General features: G+C 42.6%; 1 protein-coding gene and 1 pseudogene across 5 annotated transcripts in view; both read right to left on the bottom strand.

The window, feature by feature from the left end:
- Positions 1–17,782, bottom strand: part of LOC134810458 (uncharacterized) — a 106,410-nt gene that overhangs the window by 78,521 nt on the left and 10,107 nt on the right. For all 5 annotated transcript variants that reach the window (XM_063814563.1, XM_063814568.1, XM_063814562.1 and 2 more), the window contains 2 exons: positions 17,637–17,691; positions 16,233–16,320 (listed from right to left, as the gene is read on the bottom strand). The gene's annotated coding sequence lies outside the window, so the exon portion shown is untranslated. The remainder of the gene's footprint in view (positions 1–16,232; positions 16,321–17,636; positions 17,692–17,782) is intronic.
- LOC134810491 (uncharacterized) lies at positions 10,125–11,819 on the bottom strand (annotated as a pseudogene).

Below are 17,782 nucleotides of genomic sequence, written 5' to 3'. Positions count from 1 at the left end.
CCTCAGCCTCTTGAATAGCTGGGACTACCGGCATGTGGCACCACACCTGGCTAAGTTTTGAATTTTTTGTAGAGACAGGGTTTCGCCATATTGACCAGGCTGATCTCAAATTCCTGGCCTCAAGTGATCCACCCACCTTGGCCTCCCAAAGTGCTGGGATTACAGACATGTGCCACTACACCCAGCCTCCATGTCTTATTTCTAATAAATATTTTTTATTTACTTATTTACCTGTTGGTCTGTCTCCCTCACTGCCAGAATGCAATTTGCTGAGGACAGAGACCTTATTTTCCTTCTCCACTGTTACATTTCTAGTGACTCAAATAGTATCAATGTGGTGTTATAATATATATTGATTTTTGCCCATGGTTCCTGGCTGGTAACTACCATAGTACTCATACCAGGTTTTTTTTTTTTTTTTTTTTTTTTTTTTGAGACAGGGTCTCACTCTGTTGCCCAAGCTGGAGTGCAATGGTAAGATCTCGGCTCACTGCAACCTCTGCCTCCCAGGTTCAAGAGATTCTCCTGCCTCAGCCTCCTGAGTAACTGGTACTACAGGTACCTACCACCATGCCCAGCTATTTTTGTATTTTTAGTAGAGACGGGGTTTCACCATGTTGGCCAGGCTGGTCTCGAACTCCTGACCTCAAGTGATCCACCCACCTCTGCCTCCCAAAGTGCTGGGATTACAGGTGTGAGCCACCAGTCCCAGCCCCAGGCTTTTGTTACAAGGTTGGGTGTGTTAGGCCTCATGGGCAGCTTCTCTGATTTTCTTCTGCCCTCCTTTCACCTGCCCCAAGGCAGGACTCTACTCCCTGTGCCTTTCTGATGATTGGTCTTAAACCCTCCTCAGGGAGGGTCCCGCTCTATACTCTGAGGGACGAATGCTGATGTCAGGAAGCCTCCGTAAAAACCCAAGAGAACTGAGCCCAGGAAGCTTTCAGATAGCTGAACACAGTGGAGGTCCCTGGACTGTGTGCACCCAGGGAGGGCATGGAAGCTCGCACCTTCCCCCATTCCTCGCCCCCAGCATCTCCCTCCTCTAGATCCTTTGCAATATCTGTTGTAATAAACCGGTAAACAGAAGCATCTCCCTGAGTTCTGTAAACCACCTCAGCAAATTAATCGAACCTAAAAAGGGAGCCACGGGAACCCCAACTTGAAGCTGTTGTCGGTCAGAAGTCCTGGAGGCCCAGAGTTGCAACTGATGGGGGTTGGGAGGGGCAGTCATGGAGACTGAATCGTCACCCTGTGCAATCTGACACTATCTCCTGGTAGATAGTGCAGGAAGTGAACCAGAAGACACCCAGTACAGGAAGTGAACTAGAAGACACCCAGCTGGTGTGGTGTGTAGGGGAAGAATCCCCACACATATGGTCATGGAAGTCTTCTGTGTTGATGATTGCCGTGGCGTGAACAGAGGAAAAACACAGTTTGAGAATTTTTTTTCTCTACATAGCCGAGCATATCACAGGTTCTCAAATCTTTGTTGAAAGAATAACTGAATGAGTAAGGTTATTGTAGAGACTATAGAATAACATGGCTATAGAGCAATGATACACACTAAATGCATAACAAATACAAAAATCCCTTCCCCCAGGGCCAGGTGCAATGGTTCACGCCTATAATCCCAGCACTTTGGGAGGCGAAGGTGGGAGGATGGCTTGGAGCCAAGCGTTCAAGACCAGCCTGGGCAACATAGCAAGACCCTGTCTCTATTATTTAAAAATGTTTAAAAATCTCTTCCCCTCGTGAGTGATTAGCAATTACGTTAAAATTATACATGCTGGCCAGCCATGGTGGTTCACACCTGTGATCCCAGCACTTTGGGAGGCCGAGGCGGGCAGATCATAAGGGCAGGAGTTTGATACCAGCCTGGCCAACATAGTGAAACCCCGTCTCTACTAAAAATGCAAAAATTAGCTGGGCATGGTGGCACGTGCCTGTAGTCCCAGTTAGGAGGCTGAGGCAGGAGAATCGCTTGAACCTGGGAAGTAGAGGTTGTGGTGAGTCAAGGTCACGCCACTGCACTCCAGCCTGGGTGACACAGCGAGACTCCACCTCAAAAAAAAAAAAAAAAAATTATACATGCTAATCAACTTTACAAGGGAAAATAAACACCTGTGGGATGGTTAAACAAACTGGGGCATGACCACACAAGAGAATATCTAACAATAAAAAGAACAAACTATTAACACACGCAAAAACCTGGATGTTCAAGAGCAAGATGCTGAGTTTTTTTAAAAGTCCATTTTAAAAGGTCACATACTCTAGGATTTATACTACCTTTCCAAATGACAAAACTACAGATATGGAGGACAAATTAGTGCTTTTTCCAGGTTAAGAGTGGTGAAGGCAAGGGAGAGGAGGGGAAGGAAAATGGTACAAGCAGTTAACTCAGCAAGCCTGAGTTGCTCAAATGATGCACATTCTCAGACGAGCCGGCTTCTGAGACTGGCCCTTGGTCAGCGCCTAGAAACTGAGGTCTTGTACTAGCCCTATGCCCTAAATGATAAGGGTGTTTTGTATGGTTACGGTACTGAACCACACTGTACCAGCTTGTCTAGATATTTTGTGCAAACTGTATGATTTATGGTAAACACCTGCTTTCCTTCTGGAGTTGCTGTAATAGTGGTCAGTTGCAAAGGGACTATATGCCTACGTGATATGGTCTGAATCTGTGTACCCACCCAAATGTCATGTTGAATTGTAATCCCCAATGTTGGAAGTGGGGCCTGTGAAAGGTGAACTGATGATTGGGCAGTTACTCATGAATGGTTTCACACCATCCCCTGTGGTTCTGTGCTTGTGAGATCTGGTTGTTTAAAAGTGTGTAGTACCTTCTCTCTTGCTCCTGCTCCCACCAGGGGAGACACTTTGCTCCCCCTTTGCTTTCCACTATGATTGGAAGCTTCTTGAGGCCTCCTGAGAAGCAGAAACTGCGATGCTTCCTGTACAACCTGTAGAACTGTAAGCCAGTTAAACCTCCTTTCTTTATAAATTACTCAGTCTCAGGTATTTCTTTATAGCTATGTGAGAATGAACAAACTAATATACTATGTGACCAGCCTCCAATAAAAACCCTGGATTCTGAGGCTCATATGAGCTTTCACAATAGAAAACACTTCACATGTGTTGCAAGAGTTTACGGCTGGGGAAGTAAGCACATCTTGGGCAACTCCACTGACAGAAGACTCCAAATCTTCACAATGCTGGTGTCCAGTAGAATCTGCTCAATGCACAACTACCCTTTATTAATTCTGCTTTGTATCCCCTCACTGTAACAAACCATAGCAAGGAATGTCCTGTGAGAGCCTTGAGCGAATTACAAAACCTGGGGGCAGCCCTGGGGACTGCTGACACAGGAAGTGACTAAAAGGGCATAAGGGAAGTCTTTGGGGTAATGGAATAGTTCTGTATCTTGACTATGGTGGTGGCTACAGGAATCTATGTATGAGATAAAATGTGCATGACACTATACACATACATTGCACAAATATCAAATTCCTAGTTTCGACATTATATTACAGTTATGTAAGATGTAACCATTAAGCAAACTAGAAGAGTACACAGCACCTGTCTGTATTATCCTTACGGCTTCCTATGGATTTGAAGTTATTAGTTATTCCAAATTTTAAAGTTTTGTTAAAAATCACACATGAATGTTTTTTAATAAAAATAAACACCTACCATGGGACCAATGTGTATCAGTTAAACACACCACTCAGATCATTCTGCTGCTTCTAAGTATAAAAAGATAGCAAGGGTACCACCAAAAGGGAGTGCCATCATTTGAAAGGCTATGTGGTGGTGCTGACAGCTGTAATGGTAGAAGGTAGGAGAGTCGGCACACCCAGACTGGTCATCAGAGCTACAGACAGCATATCCTGTAAACACAGGAAGAAACATGGGGGATCGACTGCACAAGACTCAACTCTCTCTCCCGGGCAGACAGACCTGTCCCTAGACAGGTAACCACCACCAGCACTGCTTCCAGGAGGGAGCTCCCAGGGGCCACACGCCGCTCCTGTTGGAGCACTGCACTCCAATAAACAGGAGCTTGATTGAGCAACCTGGACATAAAGAATGCACAATTCAATTGGTCCCACTTATGTCAGGGAAGACAGAGTAAAAATGATCTCTGCTGCTGGGACAGTTAGGATTCTATAAATTGTGCCCCAGGGCTAGGATTTATTGTAGGTCCAGGTACCTACAAAGGCCAGAGAGGTACAAAGCTTGCTTACAAAGCTCACAGAACTATTAGTGTTCTTTCTTAAGGCTCTGGATGCAAACCACTTTCATCTCAGAAAAGCAAAACCAAAACACTTTGCAGATGTGAGTAGTTTCCCTCTATCCTTCTTGAGCGGGCCCTGCTTCATATTCCTGGGTTCAATGTCATGCCCTCAGAGGTCACTCCTATCTCCAGGCAACTCATCTGGGACTTACACCAAATATCCAATCAATTCTAGCAAAATGATAAGCTATCCATTGACCGCAGTTAATAAAACAGGTGATTTTTTTCCCTTAAATTTGTTTTCTTTTTCTAGTTAAAGAAGTAAAGAATACTCATTATTTTACAAAACCAGATATATACAGACAAGTAAAAAAAATGTTTTAGTCATAGAGTCACTGTATATGGTACATATTCTTATAGTGTTCCCTTGCACTCATTCAACAAATATTTATATACTGTTTGATTACTGAATGACAGGCACTTAGGATACAAATATAAGTAAAAATAAATCATTTCAGTCCTTGTGGAGCTTACCGTGTAATATGAGAAATATGACTATATATCTGGAAGGCCTAAAGAAAATAAAACCCTGTTACTGCTGAGAAATTAACTTTAAAATGGCTTTCATAGAAGAATTCATATTTATGTGAAGTAAGCTAAACAGGTACATGAAATCTGTGGAACTCTTGTAACAGACAAACAATAACAAGTTAGAAAGTATAAAAAGAGGTATCAGTCAAAATAGCATGAATATGTAAAGACATGGAAAATATTTTAATGAGAAAATTATAATCCACATAAAAATACTGAGATATACTTAATGCAATGAGCGAAAATAAAATGTTATAACCATGTCAAACATTCCAAAAGGTGTAAGTTTACTACGAATGGCAATAAAAATCCCACAAGACTTTTTGGAATTCAACAACATGATTCTGTCAGCAAAAATAAACACTCAATTATTTTTTGATTTTCTAAATTAACTTTCTGAATTTTTATTTGCAAACTAGTTAGAAGACTGTAAACTCAAGAACAGACCTGTCAAACAAACCACTACAGGACAGACTGACCCAAAAATGAATCTAATATAATATATAAGGTAATTTAATGTTAGAAGAAGGAGGGGAAGGGGAAATTTTCAATAAATAGTGTTGCAATAACTGGTCAGCAATCTGATACCCCCTACATTAATTACAGGTATCTTTAAAAAGTTAAAGTTTTTAGAGACAAACAGAAAATAGAAAGAACTAAAATGAAGTATTCATGAAAGTTCTAAAGAGGTGAGGGTTATCTAAGGTTACAAACTGCAGGGAAGTCAAAAAGGAAACAAAACTTAAAATACATAAACTGAAACATCTAGCTAGTTCTTAATAGGCTATCTGTAGCCAAAACATAAAAGCAAATAAGGGGCTAGAAAAAAATCTGAAGTAAACAGGACAATGAGGTATTTTATTAAATTCAGAAATAGTACTAACAAAATTTATAAACCTTTGATAGCCAAGCAGGACAAGGTTATGAGCAGGCCATGACCTTGAGCAGACCGCAAAATGTGAGCAGTTGGCTACAAACAGAAACGGAATGCCAAAGGGTATGTGCATTTAAAATTCTGACATATACCAAACTGGTCTGACAAAAAGGCTATACTCTTTACATTCCCACCTACAGTGTATGAGAGAATCTGGTCTCCCATAACCTCATAAGCATAGCATTGTCGAACTTTAATTTTTGTCAATCTGACAGGCAAACAAAAAAAAATCATTTAACGTGCTTTTCCCTAAGGTTAGCCACCTTTACAGATATTTATTGGCACTAGTATAATTTCTTTGAATAAATTAACTGTCTTTGCTCAGTTTTCTATGTCATTACTATTTTCTTTCGATTTATAGGTACTCTTCTTATATATTTTTCAGTCCTCAACTTGATAGTATGAAGACACCATAATTCTAACAAAGGACTTATTAGCATTTGCAATCTGTAATCCAAGTTTCACCAACTTTCATATGATTAAATATAATGCTTCCAAAATGAATGTGAATGTCACACAGAATCAATGTCAGAGTTTTAATGTTAAATATAACAAAACAAGTATCTAACCATTAGCCTAGACAAATAATTCCAAATGATAATCAACTCCCTGGAATATAATGTGGAGTTCACTGCTGCCGGAATGAGCAGAGCGAGCAGGGGAGCATTCTTAAGGAATGAGTTCTAGACAACAGTCTTCTATTGTAATAGATCACGCCCTCCTTGATTAAGCAAAATTATAACTCTAAACTGAGCATGCCATTCTCCACACTAATAGCTCAAAATTACATACAGGATTATCTGGCTACCGTAGCCTACTTTGTACCATTCTCTATGCCCTCACCCAGGGAAGCAGCGCAAATGGTCAATTTATTCAATAAGTCACTGACCAAAAATTATTTCTCTTAACTCCACTAAAGTAACAGCAACCTGCAATACCTGAGGTGGTCTCTGTTAAAGGCATTTCTTTACTTTTTTTTTTCCTTTTTTTTTTTTTTTTTTTTTTGACATAGGGTCTTGCTCTATAATCCAGGCTAGAATGCAGTGGCATGATCACAGCTCACTGTAGCCATGACCACCCAGGCTCAAGTGATCCTCCCCACTTCAGCTTCCCAAGTAGCTGGGACTACAGGTGTGCACCAGCATCCCTGGCTAAATTTTTTTGTTGTTCTTTTTTGTAGAGACAGGATCTCGCTATATTGCCCAGGCTGATCTTGAACTCCTGGCCTTAAGCAATCCTCCCACCTTGGCCACCCAAAGTGCTGGGATTACAGGCATGAGCCAATGCACTCAGCTCGGTTTTTTTTTTTTTGGGGGGGGGGCATTCAGTGGTATATTTTATTTCTTTAGAACATCAGATGCAGAGCTGTTTAGATCTTTCAAAAACATCAACTCTTCTTTTTGACGACAAAATGGTGAATAAATTAAATTCAGAACTACAGTTTGTGAAGACACATGACATTTATGATTCATGAAATAGAAGTCATGTACTGCTAAAATAAAGTTTCAACTGAGAAATACAGATTTAATTAAAACTGTGCCCTATTCAGTGTTTGAATCCCTACTACGAAAATCAACTGTACAGTGATTACTGAGTAATCATCTCAAATATAACTTCAGGTGCTGTTTAATGTCACCTTACAGCAGAGTTCTTAGACTCAGGTGTGCATGGGTACAATATTGGAAATTTGTCCAAAATGTAGAAACCCTGAGGCCTGGTGTGAGAAACACAGCCTTAGAGTTCTGGAAGGTCACTGAGAAACCATCACTTCTCCTCATGCCAAGGAATGAAGGACTAATGCATAGAACATAAAGGTACATAAAAACATACATGTCTTTGTTGTGTTACCAACACAATTATTGCATTTGAACTCTTATGCATTCAAACCTTAGACTAAATTACAAAGTGACTCTAAGCATTTCGTAATTTTCTACAAATGTTGATAGTGCAGGCCTGTCTACTATTTTTAACTCAGAAGGGAGTTCCATGGAGTTTAGCCCAGTATTTTGGAGCTAGAAGAGAGGATCGGTCATTGAGTCCAATACTCTACAGGTCAGAAAATGAAGGAGAGAGGGGTCACCCGTGCTCCTTTGGTCAAAGACTTCAGTTGAAGGGTCAAAGAGAATCCAGGCCATCTCCTGACTCGGGATTCTTTCAAGTTAGCAAATACGTGATGTTTTCATTACTCAGGAAAAGTGTATAGAACTACTTTCAAAAATATTTTAGGGACAATACACTAGAAGTGTTATCAAGAGATAAATTGCTTTGTAGTTAAAAAGTGAAAACTACAGCCTAAATGAAAGGAAGGGAGAATAAAAGGCAAATTGTATTTTTTTCAGCTGTCATTATAAAAGCGATGTTGCCCCCATTTACCAATGAAAAGACACTGAGGGCCACAGTGTCCCTCTGAGACCCTCTTTCCAGGGTCACATAGCTGAAATATGTGGCCAAAACAGTATCTTTCCCAAGGCTTATAACTGTAGGCCCTTGTACTACACTGTGCTATACCTGGTAGGAAAGAATATAGATACGCAAACTAAAAAACATCACTTATTTTAAAACTCTTGTTATTTCATGAAATGGCAGACCATAATGATTTGGTGTGGACATTAAACAAAAAGAGTTTATACGCCTCATTAAGATAATTTTCTGGAGCTTTGAATCCATGGTTTATACATAATGTGTTCAGTATATTTTGTTTAGCCACAAAATCACAATTGTTAAATCTTTAATTACTGAAATATGAAGTTATGCAATTTATTTTTGAAATCTGTGTATGCTACTCACCAGATTTTTGTTCTTCAAAAAATATTTTGTTTTGCAATTTTCCAAATACAGTAGACCCACAGTGCATATAGCAATCATAAGACTTTATCAACCTCTGGTTTCTGAACTCACATCCAACATTCATTACTTTCCTCTATTGAAATTATTCCCCACTAGTGGAGTTTTTTTTTTTTCTTTCTAGTGCAATGACATGCTACAGCATACCATCTTATTGTTTGTGAAATCAATTATTTAAATTGATTCAGGAAAAGTGCATGGAACTACTTTCAAACATCTTTTAGGGACAATTCACTAGAATGGCCCCTAAAACCAGTTATAAGATAAAACCAGGAATTGGATAACAATGATGGACAATATTGTCATTGTCATCCAAATCTTGGTTTTATCTTATAACTTAATTCAGAATGTTATTTGATGCCTACTTAATGGCTAGGGTTGCTATGTTTCTTAAATACTCATATTGTTTTTCTAATGGTAATACCATAAATCTAAGCCTGGATCTTTCTTTTTACAACTGATATAAAGTGCATTATGATATTTTAACTGCTATTTACCTTCCTCAGAGAACTGCTGACTTTTCTATGCTGCATAAATATTTCTTATTTTAAGGTAATTTGTAATCTAATATTTTGAAGATTCCAAATACATATTTGAAAATAATATTTTCCTGGATTCTAAGTTGCAATAGGTTGAATTAACTCAAAGAAAACAACTTTCCATATGCAATAAGCTATTTGATTATCTGATTATCAACACCTATACAAGGGAAAAATAGCGTTAACTGAAAAAATTATTTTTACTAATGGTTTTTTTTTTGAGATGGAGTCTCACTCTGTCGCCCAGGTTGGAGTGCAGTGGCGTGGTTTCAGCTCACTACAACCTCCGCTTCCCGGGTTCACGCCATTCTCCTGACTCAGCCTTCCGAGTAGCTGGGACTATAGGCACCCGCCACCATGCCCGGCTAATTTTTTGTATTTTTAGTAGAGACGGGGTTTCACCATGTTAGCCAGGATGGTCTCGATCTCCTGACCTCGTGATCCGCCCGCCTCGGCCTCCCAAAGTGCTGGGATTACAGGCGTGAGCCATCTCGCCCGGCCACTAACGGCTGTTTTTTAAATGCTTTTTTGTATGTTGACTTCAATATGGGTTTGTTTGAAATTGTGCAGTTTCACATGTCAGATACAATAAAGCAGCTTCAGCAAAAAGATTCAACCGAAGAGAAGCTACAAGTCCCTCAACTTGCCCACATTCGCATTCCCACATTTCCAATTTGTTCCTCCTGCTTCGGTCAGTACCTATCCTTGGCACGGCTGCTTCTTCTTCTCTTTTTTTTTTTTTTGAGACGAAGTCTCACTCTGTCACCCGGGCTGGAGTCCAGTGACGTGATCTCGGTTCACTGCAACCTCCGCCTCCCCGGGTTCAAGCAATTCTCCTGCCTCAGCCTCCCGAGCAGCTGGGAATACAGGCGCCCGCCATTACGCCTGGCTAATTTTTTGTATTTTTAGTAGAGACGGGGTTTCACTATGTTGGCCAGGCTGGTCTCGAAGTCCTGACCTCGTGATTTGCCCGCTTCGGCCTCCTAAAGTGCTGAGACTACAGGCATGAGCCACCGTGCCGGGCCCTCTCTCTTTTATTTAAAAGGATAGGCACAGCCTTTGGAACTGAATGTCTTTCTCCAGGCCTCACAATAGAAAATGAGGAAAGTCCATTCTGACAACTGGCTGCCTTAAGAAACAGAATTTGGGATTCTTTCCCTTCCAGCTCCTGTTGAGTCAAAGGCAAAGGCAACAACCCAATAAATGTGGTGAGACAGTAAATGGAAACCGACATAAACATAGCAATAAAAGCCTACTTCCTTCTTGACAATCTACATATAATGGAATGGGTATGATTTTACACCATAAAAGATCAGAGAATAACAGAATTTGGGCTGAAGAAAGCTTAGAAAGAAGCCACAACATTTTCTATACCTTTTGATTTTCAAAACGATTTTTAAGATTTGTCGAGAGTATTTGTTTTCAATTGTTTCAGTGAGGCTCAGTTTGACCACATGTAACCAAAATAGAGAATTTCATGGAGGATGGTCATAGGATTGGCTTAGAAATGTAATCCTGTGAGCTGTCCCATTTTATAAAGGATAAGGTTCCAATGGCTGCACCGAATGTTCCTCCTTTCAAAGAGGCTGGGCCGAGATGAGCTCCCAGCAGCTAGGGCATTTTTAGTCCATCTTGGTCTCTCACCTCTACCTCCTGCTCAGCTGTCCGAATGCCAGGCGGCTGTGCAGCCCAAAGCAGCCCACTCCGTTTTAAACTTGCTCAGTTTGCAATCAGGTAACCCGCAATCAGGTAACCCGCTACTGACAACAGAACCCTCAAGGCCTGTTTATATGCGGTTCTCAGGTTTAGGTCTAGGGAAGTATCCAGGAAGCTTAGTGTTCAGGGAGGAATTCATTTTGCTTTTGCTAATCAAAGAGACACAAAAGCACAGCTGAGTCCCGAAGCTGGCACATGGGAAATCGAGGTAACACTGTCCCCTCACCAGAGCACGCAACAATCACTTGGGGAGCGGGGAAAAGGTCCCCACCTTCCCCAAGCCTGGGGCACCCTTCCTCCCACGGCCCCAGCTGCTGGTGGTCTCAACACCACGCTCAGTGCAGGGTCACACGCCAGAGCTGGAAAGGGGAGGTCCAGCCCCAAGTAAAGCGACAGAGTAAGGGCACAGTGGTGGCCAAGGGCTGTCCCCTAACCCCAGTTCCGAAAGACAGTGTGGAAAGTCCGTCAGCGCGGCAGCCCTTGAAGCACTCTGCTGGTCCGGCCGCGGACCCTCCCCTGCGTGCCCCCACCTGTTGTGAAGCTCCCCAACCTCCTTCTTGCCCAAATGCTTTGGAAACTGCCAAAGGACACTCAGAGGCCAGGGAGTGTGACAGGCAAGCACAAATATGCAAAAGAGATGGCATCAACATAGCAGGCACGCAGGGCCGGCGCTCGCAGGGGTCGGGGATCTGGAGCCAGGCCCCCGCCGCCGTGGCTGCGCCAGTGGTGCCAAGACCCAGCAGGCGGCACCGGCGCATGCCAGGCACCGAGTCTGCAAAAGGGGCCCTGAGCCGGCGGCCAGACACCTCGCAGACTGCGGGAAGCAATCGTGGCGGCCGCCTCCCCGGGGCTCCACGGCGGACCCGCCGCCTACCGCGGCCATCCCCGGCCCGCTCCTGCCAGGCCCCCGACCAGAGCCCCAGAGGCACCTGCTCTGCGCAGCCGCGCAGCCCGGCTGCATGGAGCCCGGCTGCATGGAGCCCGGCTGCATGGAGCCCGGCTGCATGGAGCCCGGCTGCATGGAGCCCGGCTGCATGGAGCCCGGCTGCATGGAGCCCGGCTGCATGGAGCCCGGCGCGGTGCCCCAGCCTGCCAAGCCAGCCACGGCGTGGGAAACCGCCGCCCACCAAGGCAAGGGCAGGAAGAAGATAGCGGCGGCCTCAGCTCAATATTTTTTTCTCAAAGGCATATCATAGTTTTAGCTTTGCTGCAGCCATTTCATCCATAATCACTTGCTGTGGCTAGGTAAAGTGATACACACGTACACACACATGCGCACGCTGGTTTAGAGAAATAGAAAACGCAATGCCTAGACATGAAATGTATTTATTTAGATTTGTTAGATGGTGCAATCAAATAAATATTTGTGTTATGCTCTAAGCTTTTAAGAAGTCTCTTGTATCTAAAATATAAGACACATATGTAAATGACATCCAACTGACCTGGATCAGGCCAATGTACTGAAAAAGGGCTACCACATGTTGCTACAGGGCCTCACTCTGTTGGTCAGTCTGGTCTCCAACTCCTGGGTTCATGTGATCCACCCACCACAGCCTTCCAAACTGCTGGGATTACAGGTGTAAGCCACCACGCCCAGTCTAAATTCTCAACATAAATAATAAAAGCCAGAAGATAACTTGACAGTGCTGAAAGATTCTAAAGTATGATGGCTTTAAAAAAAAAAAAAAAAAAAAGCTGAAAGAAAAAACCTGCTCACCTAGCATCCAGTGCTAAGTAGCTGTTTCCTTTAAAAACTGATGGCAAAGGTCTGGCACAGTGGCTCCCGCCTGTAATTCCATCACTTTGGGAGCCCCAGGTGAACAGATCACGAGGTCAGGAGATTGAGACCATCCCTGGCTAACATGGTGAAACCCTGTCTCTACTAAAAATACAAAAAATTAGCCGGGCATGGTGGCGTGCGCATGTAATCCCAGCTACATGGGAGGCTGAGGCAGGAGAATCACTTGAACCCAGGAGGCGGAGGTTGCAGTGAGCTGAGATCATGGCACTGCACTCCAGCCTGGGAGACAGAGTGAGACTCCATCTCAAAAACAAACAAACAAAAAAAAACATAGCCAGCGCAGTGGCTCACGCCTGCAATCCCAGCACTTTGGGAGGCAGAAGCGAGTGGAAATGAGGTCAGGAGTTCAAGACCAACCTGGACAACAAAGTGAAACCCCAACACTACTAAAAAGACAAAAGTTAGATGGGCGTGGTGGCACGCACCTGTAGTCCCAGCTACTCGGGAGGCTAAGGCAGGAGAATCGCTTGAACCCAGGAGGTGGAGGTTGCAGCAAGCCGAGATTGCACCACTGCGTACCAGCCCAGGCAACCGTGGGAGACTCTATCTCAAAAAAAAAAAAAAAAAAAAAAGATGGCAAAATAGACATTTTCAGATGAGAAAAAAACATTGTTATGGGAAGACATCCATGGGAAGAAATACCAGGGGGAGCTCTTCAAACTGAACAGAAAATTACCCTACCCCAACTGAAACACAGAGATGCAGAGGGAGCCTGGCCCAAAATACAACTTTTATATCCACTGGGTAACACAAAAATGTGTGTGACTCACTTTACTGCAGTAGTGTGGAACCAAACCTGTAATATCTTCAAAGCATGCCTGTAATATTTTACAGCAGCCCTGGGGAAAAAAATATGCCATCTAATAAGAATTGTTGAAAACTCTACAAATAATTAGAAGAAATGAGTTTTCCACAAATTTACATTGAACTATGGCTTCACAGCATCACTCGTTCTTTACAAATAGGGCAATCATACACCCCAGTTAGCAAGCAACAGTCCTGGCCTAAAAGCACCCACTTTGATTCTCAAAAGTGACCTCCTTTGGATAATAAATTGCATGGTCATCCTATGTATGAACCCACTTAGAATACCCTTCTGTCTGTTCACCTTCGAATCCTACCCTGTTCAAGGATCAAGTGACATCTGACTCCATCTTCCCCACTGACAGGATAATTTTCTCTCCAGTTCCTGTAGCTTTTTATAAAAAAATATATATACACATATATATGTATATATATACATATACATATATATACACATATACATATATATATATAAAATACCTGTAGCCATTATAATACTCATGTCCTATTACAATTACCTGCTTACATGTCCACCCCATGCTCTTAGCCACTTAGCACAGTGCCAGGAACTGAGAAGGTGCTCAACAGATGTTTTCTAGGTTTCTCAAATGATTCAACAGAAGACTGACAAAGTACCTGCAGAGAAAGTGTTCTCTCACTTTTGTCCCTTACACACTCTCCAGGGTCCAGTGAAGGTGGGAGTAAAAAATTAGCAAACAACTAACTTGACAAGCAGTAGTTCTCAGACTTGAATGCACATCAATATCACTTGGAAGACTAGTTAAAACACAGAGTACTGGGTCCCACCCCAGAGTTTCTGATTCAGTTGGCCTGGGATAGGGCCTGAGAATTTGAATATAACAAGTTTCCAGGTGATACTGCGAGGAACTACCTTTGAGAACCACTGCTATAAAGAAAACACCACAATTATGAAAATGCCCATTTATTCTCATGACTTTACTCCTAATGGGAGACTCCCTTTTCTGAATATGAGGGAATATCATTCCATGACAGAAGATCATCCCATGGCAGAAGGCAGAAGGACAAGAGAGTGCGAGAAAGCAAGAGGGCAACAGGGGCTGAACTCTCTTTTACAATAAGCCCACTCTTGTGATTACTAATCTATTACCAAAATAACATTAATTCATTCATGAGGGCTCTCTTATTAGGCCCCACATCCCAACTGTTGAAGATTGAGTTTCCAGCACATAAACTTTGGAGGACACATTTAAACTACAGCAGAGCTTTTATGTAAATTCAACCAACAGGAGATGGGAAAATCAAAGGCATGAGAAAGACAGCAAGGACAGGCAGAGAAGTATGTGCAGGTTAAGGGAAAAAGTCACAATGAATCCTGTAGTGCAGACTACTTTATCAAAAGCACCTAAAAAAGATCTCAGTAACTCATCCAACTCATCTCCACCCACATCTAAAGAGCCACACACAGCACCACCAAAGGCAGCACAATGAGAACAGCATTCTCCTCAACAGATAAGCTGTGAGTATCCAGACAGACACCCGACCTTAACAGCTCCAGAACAGCCCCAAGACAGCTCCTCCCTAACCACCACTCAAATAACCAGCTGGGAAAGTATTCAGAAAACCCACATCCTGACACGCCACTACCAAACAACTTAAACAGCAAAGAACAACCCATTTAAACAGCAATGCCAGCTGCCAGGAAAAGTAGGGACAATAAGTAGAGGAAAAGCAGACTCCTTGGGGTCCGCCAAGACCCAGTCTCTCAGCATCAGCACTTTCAAATGTAGAATCCACACACCCCTGGGGCCTGCAGAGCTCCACAAGGCATGTCCTCGAAGATAAATGAGCAGGCAAACTGGACAGAAAACCACTCGGGGTATTACTCTTTAAAATATCTTTACAGGGTCAAAGACGAATGGGTCTACAGGCTATGTATATTCCCAACAGATTCTGAGAATGATGTCACTATCCCTTTCAAGATGTGTTTAACACTTTGCAGACACTTGTATTCCTGCCACTGAGCGCCACTGCTTTGCTAATTTGAACTGATTCCAGCTCACGCTGATCCCAGCTCCCTAGATCTGGTTACCATTAGCCAAGATTGTCATCCATATTGTAACCTTTCAAAGAGTCCTAAAAGAAGTTCTTCTCCTACTCTTCCGAGACAAGTAAAAATATCTGCCAAAGAAATGAAGAAAAAAGATTCAGAGAGAGAATAGAATTAACATACTACCAAGAGAGCAAAAAGTGAAGGAAGAGGAAAAACTAGGAAAATCATATGTGGGCTCACACCTATTTCCAAAGCTGAGCTAATATCCTTTTGCTTGTGTCTAAATGAGGCACCAATTTTAAACTGCTACTGAAAAAAAAAAAAAAAGGAGAGAGAGAGAAAGAAAGAAGCAGGCCCAGGCCCAGTGGCTCACACCTGTAATCCCAGCACTTTGGGAGACCAAGGCAGGTGGCTCACCCAAGGTCAGGAGTTAAAGACCAGCTTGTCCAACATAGTGAAACCCCATCTCTACTAAAAATTTTAAAAAATTAGCCAGATGTGGTGGTGCATGCCTATAATCTCAGCTATTTGGGAAGCTGAATCAGGAGAATCATTTGAACCCGGTAGGCGGAGGTTGCAGTGAGCCAAGACAGTGCCACTGCACTCCAGCCTGGGCAACAAGAGTGAAACTCCATTTCAAAAAAAAAAAAAAAAAAAGAAGCAGGCCCAAATCGTAAAGTAAAACTTTTAGCATAGAAAATAAGAATTGGTGAGAATTCCATTCCCTGGTTACTTACCCCATAGGCTGAAGAGCTGCCTCTGCCTCTAAGGCTCAGGGCATTCTGTGTTCGATGGCAGAACCTAAGTCAGAATGCAGCACAATCCCTGAAAAGTGAGAACATCAGGGTGAGTTATCTTGACCTTGAGATTGCTTCTCTAGCTCTTTCATTTAAAAAAAATATATAAGAACCAAGAAGGAGATCCCCTCTTGCCACCTCAGTTATTTGAACTCAGCTACTCAATGTCCATTTTGTCGAGATCAAGGGCTCTCGTGAGTGACTGTGAGGCAGATCTGATCACTCAGAGGGTTAAAGGTAACCTTATGAAACCTGAAGATGTGAAAGGAGAATGTAGCTGCTGCTCAAAAACTCCACTAGCCCATCTTGAAAAGAAATCATCTACAAACAGAGTAATTCCCAGTTTCCAATTCTAGTTTTATTGGGTGTCCCTAAACTTTTCTGCCTTTTTTTTTTTTTTGGAGACACAGTCTTGCTCTATCCCCCAGGCTAGAGTGTAGTGGTGCAATCTCGGCTCACTGCAACCTCCGCCTCCTGGGTTCAAGCAATTCTCATGCCTCAGCCTCCCAAGTAGTTGGGATTACAGGTACACACCATCACACCCGGCTGATTTTTGTATTTTTAGTAGAGATGGGGTTTCACCGTATTGGCCAGGCTGGTCTCAAACTCCTGACCTCAGGTGATCTGCCTGCCTTAGCCACCCAAAGTGCTGGGATTACAGGCGTGAGCCTCCGTGCCCAGCCTTCTGCTCTTTCTTATTTTGCTGACCGAATGTAAGAAAACTAAGCTAAAATACATTTTGTAACTAAACCAAAAGGAAGCTCTCTAGGATGTATGGCTACTATACTCAGGAGACTTGAACTTTCCTTGACCCAAAAATGGCTATCTGGAAGTCAGCATCCTCAGAGTACATTAATGCCGGGTGTGGTGACTCACACCTGTAATCCAACACTTTGGGAGGCTCGGGCAGAAGGATCACCTGAGCGAAGGAGTTTGAGACCAGCCTGGCCAAAATGGTGAAACCTTGTCTCTACACAAAATACAAAATTTGGCCAGGCATGGTGGCGCACGCCTGTAATCCCAGCTACTCAGAAAGCTGAGGCCGAGGCAGGAGAATTGCTTAAGGCTGGTGGCAGTTAACCAAGATTGCACCACTGCACTCTAGCCTGGATGACAGAGTGAGACTCTGTATCAAAAAGAGAAAGAAAGAAAAAAAAAAAAGCTTGAGTGATCCCTACACTGCATATGTTCATATCGATAAATCAAGGATTGCCTGTATTGAGCTTCAGCAAAACATTTTTCGGGGAGGTGAAGGAAGGAGCAGTTCCATCAAATTAAAAGATTAATTTTTAAAAGCTTAAAGATTAATCTGTGCTTTTAAAAAGGATTTCACAACTATGTTACCTGTTGTATTTGTTCTAGGCTGAGTAACATCAGTTGTATTGTAAGAAGTTCTGATCTGTAAAAACATAGTTGATATTAGTATTATAATAAAGCATTTAGAAGAAATTTATAGGCCTTTCTCACACAGCTGTGCACTAATTATTATT

Source organism: Pan troglodytes, chromosome 6 (genome assembly GCF_028858775.2).
Source record: "Pan troglodytes isolate AG18354 chromosome 6, NHGRI_mPanTro3-v2.0_pri, whole genome shotgun sequence".
Taxonomy (NCBI): domain Eukaryota; kingdom Metazoa; phylum Chordata; class Mammalia; order Primates; family Hominidae; genus Pan; species Pan troglodytes.
This window is presented reverse-complemented; position numbering and strand designations above follow the sequence as displayed.